The sequence below is a fragment of the Silene latifolia genome, chromosome X (assembly GCF_048544455.1).
Source record: "Silene latifolia isolate original U9 population chromosome X, ASM4854445v1, whole genome shotgun sequence".
Classification (NCBI taxonomy): Eukaryota; Viridiplantae; Streptophyta; class Magnoliopsida; order Caryophyllales; family Caryophyllaceae; genus Silene; species Silene latifolia.
The window spans coordinates 217787065-217801322 of NC_133537.1; the positions used below are offsets into that span (position 1 = coordinate 217787065).

General features: G+C 42.0%; 1 long non-coding RNA gene across 1 annotated transcript; it reads right to left on the reverse strand.

The window, feature by feature from the left end:
• Nucleotides 1–9940: 9940 nt before the first annotated feature.
• Nucleotides 9941–11470, reverse strand: LOC141621708 (uncharacterized). The gene is made up of 2 exons (XR_012532600.1): nt 11001–11470; nt 9941–10924 (listed from the first exon to the last, which is right to left on the reverse strand). It is a non-coding gene; the product is annotated as an uncharacterized LOC141621708 (long non-coding RNA).
• Between the last annotated feature and the right edge of the window lie 2788 nt (nt 11471–14258).

Below are 14258 nucleotides of genomic sequence, written 5' to 3' on the forward strand. Positions count from 1 at the left end.
GCTTCACAGCCCGAGGTTGGGGAAGGTAGTGGACCCGTAGTAACCACTGTACCGGAGTACCCTTCGGTGGTGTTTGTGGACTTTAAACAAAGGGAGAGATTTGTGGCGTTGCAGAAACGCAAAATGAGGCCTACCCGTTGTGTGGATACCACACTTCTTGAGGACTTGGGGATTGAGACGGATGTCCGTCACATCTTTGAGACTTTGGGGTTTATGGGGTTATATCAGCTGAGGAAGCATTCTTACCCTTTTCTTACCTTGGAGTTTATGAGCTCGTTTAATTACGAGCCAGCTGCACAAACTTTTGAGTTTCGTTTGATGAACACAAGTTTCTTGTTGACCATGGACCTTTTTGCTTCTCACCTTGGGTTGACCAAGCCTCCCAAGGATTCCATCAGTGAAATTCCTTCCGAGTGTGGTGTTTTCCGCCTTATGCGTTGTCTTTCCGGAAAGCCAGCTCCCACCTCTAGCAGCATGTTGATTAATGATGTTCAACATGTTACTTTTAGGATCTTCCTTCGTTCTTTGTCAAACCTCCTTTACGAGAGGCCGGATATGAGTAAGCTGAACAATCATGAACTGTTGCTTTTGATGTCTTACCTGAACCCGGAGCGGACCGAGAGGGTGGTCTTTAATGCTCCCGCCATGGTCTGCGCTAGCCTTGCTTTGATGGCTACTTCTACCACCCGGTACCTGAGTTGTGGTGCTATCGCCACTCGGCTAGCTGAAAAGCTAGCCTCCTTTGAGGCTTCTACTGAGTACGTGCCTCTATCTACCCCGGTACCTACGATAGACAGAGACTACTACCTCGACCTGAAATGGTTGAGAACTTTAGCTGATGGTGGCCTAGCTTGGAGGGTGTGGGGTATGAGGATCCCGACTCCTGAGAACCTCCCACCGACAGAGCCGTTAGACCCGATGGTTGTAGCTGTTGACTATGATGAGGAGGAGGAGGATGATGATGCGCCCCGGCAGTTGCAGACATACCTCATTGATGACACGATCCTCCAGGTTATGCCCGAGCCGAAGAAGAGGGAGAATGTGGCGGTGGTGGAGGAAAGACCCAGGTTGGGGAGAGGACCTCGTCGGGTGAGGGAGAGGACAGCAGAGACTAGACCACGGCCGGCAGCACCACCGCAACAGCACCCTTTTCCTTGTTACCCCTACCTCGACACCCCGGAGACGGGTTCGAGCTACTTGGCAGAGAGAGTGTCATCCACCTTGACACTCCGGAACATGCATGAGATGGCGTATGCTCAGGGGATTGGCACCGAGGGACCTCATCCGGTGTGGTGGAGCGGAGTTGGGGACTATAGTGGGGTTTTCCACTCTTACGGGGTGGATCAGTCAGCTTGGGGGACACCTCAGTCCTTTGCTTTTGGTGGCTTGACCCTATGGTATGTGAGTCCTGGAGCTGGAGCGGGAGTTGATGCGGGTATCGGGTCATCGGGAGCGGGCACCTCGGGAGGAGATGGTGGAGGAGATGAGATGATGGATGAGCAGCAGCAGCAGCAGCAGGAGTGATACTCCTTTTCTTTATCCTTGTTTATGGTTGATGGTGTTGGACGATGGTAGTCGTTATTAGTTAGGACTTTTTATTTTGGTTTGTACGGATGGCCATAAGGCCGGATTTGCTAGTTTGACCTTGTTGCAGGATTTTGGGGGTCGGGAAGTCATCCCGACTCGTGTTATGTGGCGTTTATATATATATATATATATATATATATATATATATATATGGTGTTATGACAGGTGTTTTCAAAGGTTTGACCTGTGGTTACTTGACAGAGTGCCCCACACTCGGTCGAGTAGCTGCAGGTGTGACAGAAATGAGGTATTCTGATCTCAGGGCTACTCGATCGAGTAGCCAAGACACTCGATCGAGTAGCGGGCACTCGATCGAGTACCCTATATACTCGATCGAGTAGCACCATTATTCAGAACTTTTCGTAAAATTAAAATTGTTTAATGGTTATATAATTACATGTTTGGTGTTTAACATGGTTATTGATGATTAGTAACACATTTGAACCGTTAATTTCATATGTTGGAAGTCGTGCTTGGATTTTAGATGCGTATTTGTAACGAATAGTGAGGTAGTAAGTGTTTCTTATTGCATTCATTTTACATCCGTATTGTCTACTAGTTATATTTCATCGGAGCTGTGTCCTTCCATATACAAACACAAATGGTATATACATGCACTCTTGACGTTGGCTAGTTATTCGTATATGCTTGCATAAGTTTTATGGTTTAATGGTTATATGATTAATGAGTAATGTCCATAAGGAATGATATGGGTTAGATATATGTGTTAAAACGTAAGTAAGTACATAACATGTGTAGTGATTTGGTGGTAAACGTCGGGGACGAAGTTCCTTTTAGAGGGGAAGAGTAATGTCGCAAAATAAAAAGGCCGATATGGTAATTATTTTGTTTTTTGTTTATAAGGTTTTCTATCACTTTGGTTACATTTTTTGTATGAAGTTGTAATTGTTTGCTTTGGTTCGTTGAATAATTCGTGTATTGAAGTAAAAGTGGATATTGTGCTTTAAAAGACGGTCATAAAGAAATAGTTACGATGTCGTGTGTTAGAATAGAATCGCGTTGTTGAGTAACATGGTGGCATAGTCATGTTGCGTGTTGATATGAGACATGTTTCGTGTTGATGGTTATTGCTAGTGATAGTGTAATCTTATAATGTGTTGGGTAATCGTTAGTTGTGTCGGTTCGTTCTGTGAGGTTGGCATTTCATGTAGTAGCTTGTAGAGGTCGATCTATATGGAGCGTTAGACAGTTGATGATGATGACATGAGGGATGGTATTTCCGGGGAGTAGTGACCTATGTCGAAAGAGTAGTGACGTCGTTGTGTTCCCGTGTCTTGTGCTTTGAGATAGGTGAGTTGAACTTCGGGGACAAAGTTCTTTTTAAGGGGGGAAGACTGTAATACCCGCCCTTTTAGAGACATGTTGACCAGCGTTGACCGACCATGGGGGGTTGTAATGGTCCTTAGAAGTACGTGCTAAAGTGATCTTATACTGTGAGTTAGGGGTGGTACTCGATACAGTAGAGGCTACTCGATCGAGTAGCTTTGATACTCGATCGAGTAGGTGGGCCACTCGATCGAGTAGGTGGGCCACTCGATCGAGTATCGTGTTTTCAGCGAGGGTTTATAATCGCGTTTTGTTATATCCGCAAATCATTTCCGCCTCATTTCTTCAGATCCATAGGTCACCTCTTTCCCTTCCCTTCACCATATAACCTCCATGGAAACCTTTGAAGGTCCTTGTGCCTTAGGAAAGCATAGCTTGAGTCGGGTAGCAGTCCTTTGCCAGGTTTCCCCTTGTAGGTATATCGTCATCATCATCCGTATCCTTGTCTTTGCAGTTAGGGTTTGCTTGGTAGTGATAGATGGTTGTGTTATATATATATATAGGTGTTGCGTGGTTGCTGGATGTTGCGTGTGTGGACATGGAATGGTTGCAGTTGCTTAAAGGTAGGTTCGCCTGCTCAGTTTCTGTGGATGGTCTAGTGTGTCGATTGTTGTGTCGTGGTTGTTGGGTTGCATTGTGTTTGCATGACAGCGTGCATACGGTAGTCGATTGGTGTATTCAGTTTGTTGGTTGTTGTTGTATTGCAGCTGTCTGTGATTGTTTGTCTCTGGTTCTCGAGGCGCGCCCTCGGCTGAGTGGAGTCACTTGCGGGAGTGGCTTCACGCCCTAGTTTCGCCCTCTGTGGAACCCGCCACGGGAGGGGATGTGCACATTAATGGGACAGGGTTATCGCTCGGTATGATGAGCGGGGATTTGGTGGGTACGGCTGCGGTCCCCCACTGGCAGGGCTGGTCAAGTGGACAGTCGGTGATGGATATTGATTGGAGTGGGTGTGATCGTGTGTGACTGGTTGTGTTTGTAATGTATTGATAATTGTTGTCGGTTTATGTTGAGTCTTGCCCCAGTTACTGACCTTGTGTGGTTGTCTTATTGTTTTATGTGTCTGCCGTGATCCCTTATGGTGAGCAGTCAATCTTAGTAGGTACTGATGTCGTTGATAGCTGGAGTCCTGGCGGGGATGAGTCTTCACGAGTTCTGATAGAGATAGTGTGTAGCTCACGAGTTGTATCTTTATTTTGTTAAGTTGGTTGTAACGCTTGTAATATAACTGTAAATGTTTTTTTATCGACTTTTGATGATTACTTACCTCGGGCAACCGAGATGGTAACGCCCTTATATGCTAAGGAAGGCCTAGTTAAGGCTCCTCTGAATATTGGGGTGTTACAGTTCTCCCCTTGTTTAGCCAGAAATGGCAATCTGCTTTTTGCTTTATGTCCCTTTCAGCAACTTGTCTTTCAGCTTGATTTTCTCTTGGATGCAGTGTGAATTAAGCATGGCTCCCTAGGACTTTTCTAAGCTTATTTGGTCAAAGTTTCAGCTGGCCAAGGTGGCAGCTGGTGGCCGAGCTTGTACTGATACTTATGACCTCCCAAAGCAGGCCTGATACTGGTTGTTATCAGGGTAGTGTAGTTGGGACTATTGTTTGTTCCCTGATCAGCATTGGCCTGGTTCTTGGCTCCTGTTGCAGCCTCCCCTGGTTGAACAAGGCTCGTCCTCAAGCCTGTAGCCTCCTCATCATCTTATTCATAGTAAGGACTGAGATCTCCTACATTGAAAGTGCCATGTACTCCATAGTCACCTGGTAGATCAACTTTGTAGGCATTTGACCTAATTCTTTCAACAATTTCAAAAGGGTCATCAGCTCTTGGCATCAATTTGTTCTTTCTTCTGGCTGGGAACCTTTCTTTTCTCAGATGAATCCAGACCAGATCCCCTGGCATGAATTCCTTCTTCTTTTGAGGGACCTTAGACTGCCTCTTGTACCTCTCATTGGCCTTCTCAATCTGCTTCCTGACTGATTCATGTAGTTTTAGCATCTGCTCAGCTCTGGCCTTAGCATCAAAGTTCACCTCTCCTCTTGGAATATTGGACAGGTCTAAGGGCATAAGTGGATTAACCTCATAGACTATCTCAAATGGACTATGACCAGTTGCAGCAGATGGTGCTCTGTTGAATGCAAACTCAGCCTGTGACAGTTTTAGATCCCAATCCTTCAAGGACTTGCTGAGTATGCACCTCAGTATCTTCCCCAATGTCTTGTTGGTGACCTCAGTTTGGCCATCAGTTTGAGGATGGTGAGAAGTACTGAATAACAGCTTTGTCTTCAGGAGCCTCCACAGGGTCCTCCAGAAATAGCTCATGAATTTGGTGTCCCTGTCAGACACTATGGCCTTTGTTACCCCATGCAGCCTCACAATTTCCTGTAAGTAGAGTTCAGCAATACTGGCAGCATCCCCAGTCTTCTTGCATGAGACAAAATGAGCCATCTTGCTTAATCCATCAACAACTACCATCACAGAATCCTTGCCCCTCTGAGTCCTGGGTAATGCAACAATAAAATCCATGCTTACATTTTCCCATAGCTTATCAGGCACTTGTAAGGGAGTGTATGGTCCAGCCTGGAAAGAGCTCTTGGCTTGTTGACACACTGAACATCTTCTGAGAATGACCTGGACATCTCTCATCATCCTGGGCCAATAGAATTGATCCTGCAGTATGTCTAGTGTCTTTTGGACCCGAAAATGACCTCCCAAGCCTCCTGAGTGAACTTCCCTTATCAGCAGATCCCTATAAGAACCTCTAGGTACACACAGTTTGTTGCCCTGGAATAAGAACCCTTCCTGCAAGAGATACTTGCTCCCTGGGGTCTTCTGTCCCTTAGTTTGGGTCACCCACTCCTCAGAAAAAACAGGATCCTCCTTGTACATTTCTTTCATAAATTCAAATCCAAGGACCTTGTTTCCAATGACTGATAGTAAGGAGTGCCTTCTTGATAATGCATCTGCCACCACGTTTTGTTTTCCCTCCTTGTATTTGCTGGAAAAAAGTGAATGACTGTAAGAACTCCACCCACTTGGCATGTCTGTGACTCAATTTGTGTTGACCATTGATGTATTTCAGGGCCTCATGATCTGTGTGCAACACAAATGGTTTAGGCTTCAGATAATGATTCCAATGCATCGGGGGTCTGATGATAGCATAAAATTCCTTGTCATAGGTAGAGTATTTCAATTTAGCTCCATTCAACTTCTCACTGAGATAGGCCATTGACTTTTGAACTTGAATTAGAACTGCTCCAATGCCTACTCCACTGGCATCACACTATACCTAAAACAGTTAATCAAAATATGGTAGCTTCAGGATATGGGTTTCGCGCATTAATTTTTTAATCCTTTCAAAGGACTGTTGAGCATGATCAGTCCACTGAAATTCTCCCTTTTTCATGCACTCGGTGATTGGTGCTACAACTGAGCTGAAGTTTTTAATGAACCTTCTGTAAAAGGAAGCCAATCCATGGAATCCCCTGACTTCGGTGATTGTCTTAGGAACGGGCCAGGACTGAATTGCTGAGATTTTCTCCTGGTCCACTGATAGACCCCTTCCAGATACAATGTAGCCTATAAAGGTCACCTCCTCAACCATGAAGGTGCGCTTTTCTAGCTTGCCAAACAGCTTCTGCTCCCTAAAAATTTTAAAGACCACATCAAGGTGCCTGAGATGCTCGTCCCTACTACTGCTGTAAACTAGTATGTCATCAAAGTATAACACACCAAACTGACCTAAGTATGGCCTCAACACTTCAGTCATTAGCCTCATAAAAGTGCTGGATGCATTTGAGAGACCAAATGGCATCACAAGCCACTCATACAACCCATGCTTTGTCTTGAAAGTAGTCTTCCATTCATCTCCTACCCTGATTCTCACCTGATGGTACCCTTGATTGAGATCAATCTTAGAAAAAATTCGGGCACCACTCAGTTCATCAAGCATATCATCTAGCCTTGGAATTCGGAACCTATACTTGACAGTGATGTTGTTGATGGCTCTACTGTCAGTACACATCCTCCATGTTCCATCTTTCTTAGGAACAAGCAATGCAGGGACTGCACAAGGACTCGGAGATTCCCTGACAAAACCCTTGCTCATGAGTTCCTCAATTTGGTGTTGCAATTCCTTGGTGGCCGCTGGGTCACTCTTGTAAGCAGGTCTGTTAGGCAGCACAGAACCTGGTACAAGATCAATATGGTGTTCAATTCCCCTCAAGGGTGGTAGTCCACTAGGTAGCTCCTTTGGAAACACATCTCTGAAGTTATGGATCAAAGGTTTAATTTCTACAGGAAACTCTGAACCCTTCTTTTCAATCACTTCCTTGGACAGCAGGATCAATACAGGTTGCTCCTGCTTCAGTTCCTGGATCATGGTAGCCTCATATAAGAATAGCACACCACTGATCTCCTCTGGCATGTTTGGACTCCCATAGTTCCTTTGATTTGGTGGTAAGGGGGTCAGGGTGACCTTCCTACCTTCATGCTTAAAACTATAAACATTCTCCTTGCCGTGGTGTGTTCTATTTCTGTCAAATTCCCATGGCCTCCCTAACAGCAGGTGGCAAGCATCCATGGGTACAACATCACACAGCATCTCATCCTTGTACACTTTCCCAATAGAGAATGGAACCATACATTGCTTGTCAACCTTAACCTCTGCTCCCTTGTTTAACCATCTGAGCTTGTAAGGGTTTGGGTGATCCTGAGTCACTAGATTTAGTTTGTTGACCATGGTGATGGAAGCTACATTGGTACAGCTCCCTCCATCTATGATCAAGTTACAGACCCTTCCCTGAACTGTACATCTACTCCTGAAGATCAGGGATCTCTGATCAGCTTCTAATGGTGCCTGTTGTGAATGCATAACCCTCCATAAGACCAAGTTGTGCCCTGTATCAGGGTGAGCTATAACCTGATCTTAGCCTGACTCCTTCTCAACTTCCATTTCCTTCAGCACTAGGTTCTCCTCCTCCTCATACTCAACCAATCCTACTCTTTCCCACTCTTCTATTTCAATTGTTGTTAGTGCCCTCTTAGAAATATAATCCTTCCTGAAGGGGCCATATCCTTGACACTGAAAGCATTTGATCTTTCCCTCAGTCACAGGTGGGTTGGTTCTCTGGTTCATGGGGGGCTTTTCCTTTATCTAGTGCAGGTGGTGTAGTTGGTTTAGGTGTACTCCCAATCCTGACACCAGTAAATGGTCTGAATGCAGGTCTAGTGGTAGTTTTGGACACTTCAGGCTTAGCCTTCCCCATTTTCTCAACTCTCAAGGATAGGTTAACCACATCATCATAAGATCACAGTGGTTGCATCCTAACATTTGTAGCAATATTCTTATCAAGACCCGTTAGAAACCTAGCAATCCTTTGCTCAGCTTTTTCATTAATCTCACACTGCAAGGTTAACTGCTCAAACTCCCTCAGGTAGGTCTCAATGGGTCTCTCATCTTGCCTAAGTTTGGACAGCTTAATAAAGAGATCCTGAATGTAATCCTTGGTGACAAATTTACCCAACATTTTTTTCTTAAGCTTAGACCAAGACCTAAGTGATTCTTTCCCTTCCCTAATCCTTTGGTGTTTCATGTTATCATACCATAGAGAAGCATAACCTTTTAATTTCAAGACAGCAACTTTAAAGGCGTTGACATCAGTGTAACCTTTATATTCAAAGATTTTCTCAATATCCCTATCCATTCTAATAAATCATCGGGATTTAGACTACCAGAAAATTCAGGGATTTCTACCTTTACATGCTTTTCTGTGTGCTCAGGAACCTCCTCTTAAGTCTTGTTGCTCTCTTCAGAATCTGACTAATACTCATGTGGTGGTGGTCCTCTCCCTGCTCCCATAAAGAAGACTCTTCCTCTTCCTCTTCCTCTTCCTGTGGCAGATGGATGTCTTCTTGGATTATCATGGTTTGGAAACCTCTTCATTACTGTGTCGACAGCATTGAGTAGTGTATCCACATTTCCTGCAAGAGTTTCTATCCTGGTTTCAATACCAGTAAGTCTCTCTTCACTCATGGTTGTTTTTGTGTTTTTGTTGTAGGTAGGGATAATGAACTCACACTTTCTCTCAACCCAAGACTAACACAAAGGTAGAATTGTGTTATAACCTGGCTCTGATTACCAAATTGCAGTGTCAAACTAATACTCCTTGTATGAAATATAGCACAAACACCGATTTTATTATCAAACTCCATTGTATAGGTCATACACCTCCATTTGAAATGAAACTTAAACCTAATCTATTAACCAAGACTACAACATATATGACTTTTTTTTCCTTCTTTTTTTTTTCTTTCTCCGTTTTCTGTTTTTTTTTTCTTCTTTTTTTTCTTTTTTTTTCTGATTTTTTTTTTCTATTTTTTTCTTCATAATCTGATTTTTCCATTTTTTTTCTTCTTCTTTTCCGATTCTTTTCAAATATCAGCCCATTTTATATACCAAATGTTCACCAAATCGACATCAATTACTCCCTCATACTTCGCTTGTATCATACCTCTATTCAAATTGAGAAAAACAAACACTTCACTAGCCCTTACTGGGGTAGGATAATGTGGGAAAACGGATTAAAATATCGGTTAGCAAAGAAACATAGCTAAGGCTTAAAGGGGTTGCAAATAAGAAATATTAAATTCGGGACGGCTATTTGGCTAATGTAGCTCTTGAACAAATGAATGCCTCTATCATTCATGCAATCCTAATGGCAAGTACTAATCCTATGACACTCTCATGAAAGAATTAGATTGGCATGGATGTCCCAATCTTGTTTGGCTCCTGTGATCTCACGGCTTTTTGGTCACACGGTTATATGTCACAAGTCTAGTCATACCGTTTTACCACAAACAATGTCACAAGATAAAGCACAAAACAATTATTCTGTTAGACTATCAAGGGCAAAAACGTCTCATAGGCATCTTGTGATCAAAATAGAAAACAATATGCAAGCAATTCATTTCAAAGTAGTAGTAACTCGATCAAACTATGCTCAATATCTCCAAGAATTTGCCACAGGACGCACATAAAGGTGACAACAATATTTTTAAATTTCAGCATTTTCACCATTTCAGGATTTTCACCAAAAGTCAGCAAACCCGCCAGAGTAATCTATCCCTCCCACCATGCTTGAATAATACAATGTCCTCATTGTATGAATTTAAAGCCAATATAAAAGCAAAGGTAAACCCTGTAAACAAAGGTAACCTTTATTCTAAGTTATTCTGAGTCTGAGACAGGCTAAGATCAAGGGCTGCAAGTTATTACGGTACGAATGGGATGGATGTCACTTGCTCTAAAATCTTCCTTCTTGGGAATTAAATCGCAGGTAGCTTTCAATCCAGCTCCTTAGGCAGCCTTTTTTAATTTAACACGAAGGCGTATGCGAGAAGCCTGCCTTAGCTTTTGTCTTAGTTAGCGTCTGCGTGTGTGTGTGTCTTCTATAGACTGGACTCGTAGTAATCGAAGGGACATAAATAATGAGAACAGGAAACGAGCTAACAAAATCAACGAGTGCAGCAATCAGCGGTCACCAATTCAATACTATGCCAAATCAGAAATTGACATAATAAACTCTGAAATCGGCGCCTATTGCATAGCAAATCCAATCAAAAGCAACCTGGAATTTGCACACATCCAACTAGTATGTGCAGGGAATGAATTTTCGTCACAACCGTAATCAAACCCCAACTCAACATCAAAGGCGCATATCTCAGACCAATAGCCTCAGTGTCTCACACAGGCAAAACCCACTTACACAGAACACCAACTAGTCCAATACTCCACAAAAATTCTTAACTAGACATATTTGAAATCGAAATCAGTGGACAAATTCCTCAAATAATACCATTATAGAGCCACAAATTACCGCAATTGTTGGCACATCTCACGCAAGGCCTCGATATAGCTGGAATCAAGCCTAAACAATCCGCAAAATTCACTCAAATGGAACTTGCATACGCAGGAAATCGGTGTTCCGACGCTGCAGAAATCAAACCCAGCAAAAGCATGTCATTTTAGATCGCAATTCATAAATTAAGATTGCTAGACACTCATACCTCCATCAGCAATAAAACCGAAATCAAGCTACCAGGTATATCACCCAATTTACAGCAAGAAATTTACGCCCAAATCATCTTCAATTCGTACCCTAATTCGATTTGATTCAAGCCCAGAAATCCGTCGCATTTGACGGCAAAGAAATAGATACTAGGGTTAGGGTTTATTGATTTGGGGGTTTAGGTGGTGGTTGGGTGAGGACGGTGGAACAGAGCTTGGTGGTCTGAGCACGACGGAGGGAGTGTGCGACGGGGTTATGAGTCGCCACTGCAGAGGACGACTGAGGGGTGTGTTGAGAGAGGGGGCGCAAAGAAGACCAGAGCGTCGTTGAACGGAGAGGAGTGACCGCTGTTCGGAGCAGCGGCGAGATGGTAGCTGAGCTAGTAGTCATAGATGGCTGGATGAATTGGCGTACGGCGAGGGAGGAGAGTTGGGACGAGCTTGCCTTCTTTATTCTTCATTCTTCATGTTTTTCCAGGTGGTGTTTGTTATTTGATGAGATACAAAACCCCTCGTTTTTTTTTTTATTTTTTTATTTTTTTTTTATTTTTTTAAAACTAGGTTGATCCTCTAGGATAGGACCAACCTATCTCATCCTTTCGAATGAGGGAGGTAAGTTGAAGCCACCGGCTATCAAACCACCTTGAAAGAGTTGGACATGAATGTCCAACAGAAGCCATGAAGTCAGCAACCTTGTTGGCTTCACGAAAGCAATGTTTAATTATCACTTCATCGAAAAAATGAAGGTCTAATTTCACATCCTTGATAATACTAGAAATTTCCCACGGAATTTGCCAAGTACCTCGAATCGAGTTAATAACACATAAGTTATCACCCTCTACAATTAACTTTGAGATTCCTAAGTATTTAGCTGCTAAAATACCTTCTTTTAAAGCAAGTGCTTCCGCAACGAGGATACTATTGGATCCGCACTTTTTTGCTCCCAACAAAACGACTTTACCATTGTGATCTCTTATAGAATATCCTAAAGCAGCTTTATTACCTTCTATTCTCGATCCGTCAAAATTTAGCTTTAGGAAACCGTTTGTAGGATTTTCCCACCAAATCTCTTCCTTACTAGAATTGTTTCTAGCCGACTCTTCTACCTCGGGATTGTTGAGATCTTTAAATCTAGTCACATTCCATATCTTAGTGCTATTATTACATAAGGTAATAAGTTTGCTGATACTTAAGTTAACATTATTAAAAATAATATCATTTCTATGGAACCATGCATTCCACCAAATAAAAATAATCTTTATAAAGTCATCTTTTGGAATTAAATCCTTGAGATAATTAAGTTTCGTTAGAAAACTTTGACTTGTAATAGTACCATAATTTGACAAAAACTCGTTGAAACTAATAATGTTCAAGTCTTGGATGACAGAGCCAATCAAAGGACATTCGTAAAAGAAATGATCTTTGTTTTCAATAGGATTGTTGCACAGAACACAATGAGGTGGGACATCAATATGACTCTTGAGAAGTCTACTTTTCGTTGGAAGACCGTCAACACAGGCTTTCCAAAGAAAAAATTTCAATTTAGGAGGAATATTCAATTTCCAAATCCACTGAAATTCACATTTGTCAAGAGCTTGATCGAACAAACCTTGCGCTAACCAAGTTGCTGTTTTGGTAGAGAAAATTCCATCTACGGACAACCCCCAAATGAGGGTATCTGGAATATCATTATGTGGCACTTTGGAATGTTAGTAACTGTCGATTAACAATATCGTTATTTACAAAACTGGATAATTTACAAATATCCCATTGCTTGTCTGAGCTTATGAAATCTTTAACCAAAAGATTAAGATCACGGTTACTATCATCATCAACCATACTGCTTGTAAGCGGGTGTGAAAAAACCCAATTATCAGACCAAAACTTAATGTTGCTACCATTACCTACCTGCCATCTCAATCCCTTTCTAAATAGAGTCCGAAGACTCATTAGTTTACGCCATTGCCAAGAAGAGGCTGAATTAGGCTTATGATCAAAGAGTGAACAATTTCTCAAGTATTTTTTAGATACCACTTTGACCCATATACTTTCCTTATCCATAAGAATTTTCCATAAAAGTTTCATTTGAAGAGCTTTATTAGCTGCTTCAGAAGATTTAATTCCTAAACCACCAACCGACTTTGGTAAACAAACTTTATGCCAACCAACCAAATTAGGAGAACGCTGTGAAGGATTCTTATTCCAAAGAAAGTCTCTATTAATTTTATCTAATCTATTATGGATCGATGAAGGGAGGAGGAAGCTTTGCATCTGAAAAGTTCCCTTCGCGGCTAAATTAGCATTGACAAGAACTAGTCTACCTGCTTGAGATAGAGAATTCGCTTTCCATTTCGATAATTGAGTGCAAGAAGATTGAATAATGTTTTCGAAAGTATTTTTAGTCACTCTGCTATCAATTATAGGACATCCTAAATACTTACCCAAATGAGCTTCCTCGTTCATATGAAGAATGCCTTTAAAAGATTCACGAAGAGAACGCTCAATATTTCTAGTGCATTGAAAGGTGGATTTGTCAAAATTAACAAATTGCCCGGAAATCGTGCAAAATTTATCTAATATAGACTTAATAGTTCTACAACTCTGGTTAGAGGCTTTAGCGAAAATGATAGTGTCATCCGCAAAAGTGAGAAACGGAATTTTCTCCACCCCGGATCCGATTCTAATACCAATATCACTAGAGCTAACATCACTATTTTTTTGTAAAGATCTTGCTAAAATCTCGGCGCACATAATAAATATATATGGCGAAAGTGGGTCTCCTTGTCGAATACCTCGAGTGGGTCTAAAAATGTCTCCCGGTGTTCCATTTACTAACACCGAGTAAGAAACAGTGTTTATACATGCCATAATCCATGAAATCCACTTAGCATTAAATCCCATTTGCTTAAAAGTTTCCTCGATAAAATTCCATTCTAGTCTGTCGTATGCTTTCTCCATATCAAGTTTGATTGCAATCCAACCTCCTTTGCCCTTTTTACGTTTAAACGAGTTGAAAATCTCGTGTGCTAAAAGAATATTATCTTGGATGAATCGATTAGGTGTAAAAGCACCTTGAAAAGGGTGTATAATCTTATGCAAGACACTTCGAAGACGGTTAGCCAAGATTTTTGCAATAATTTTATAAATTGTTGAACAAAGACTAATCGGCGAAAATGGTTTCTTTGTTTGAGGATTTTGAATTTTAGGAATCAATGCTATGAAAGTATGATTTATTTCTTTTAGTAATTTCTCGGAAT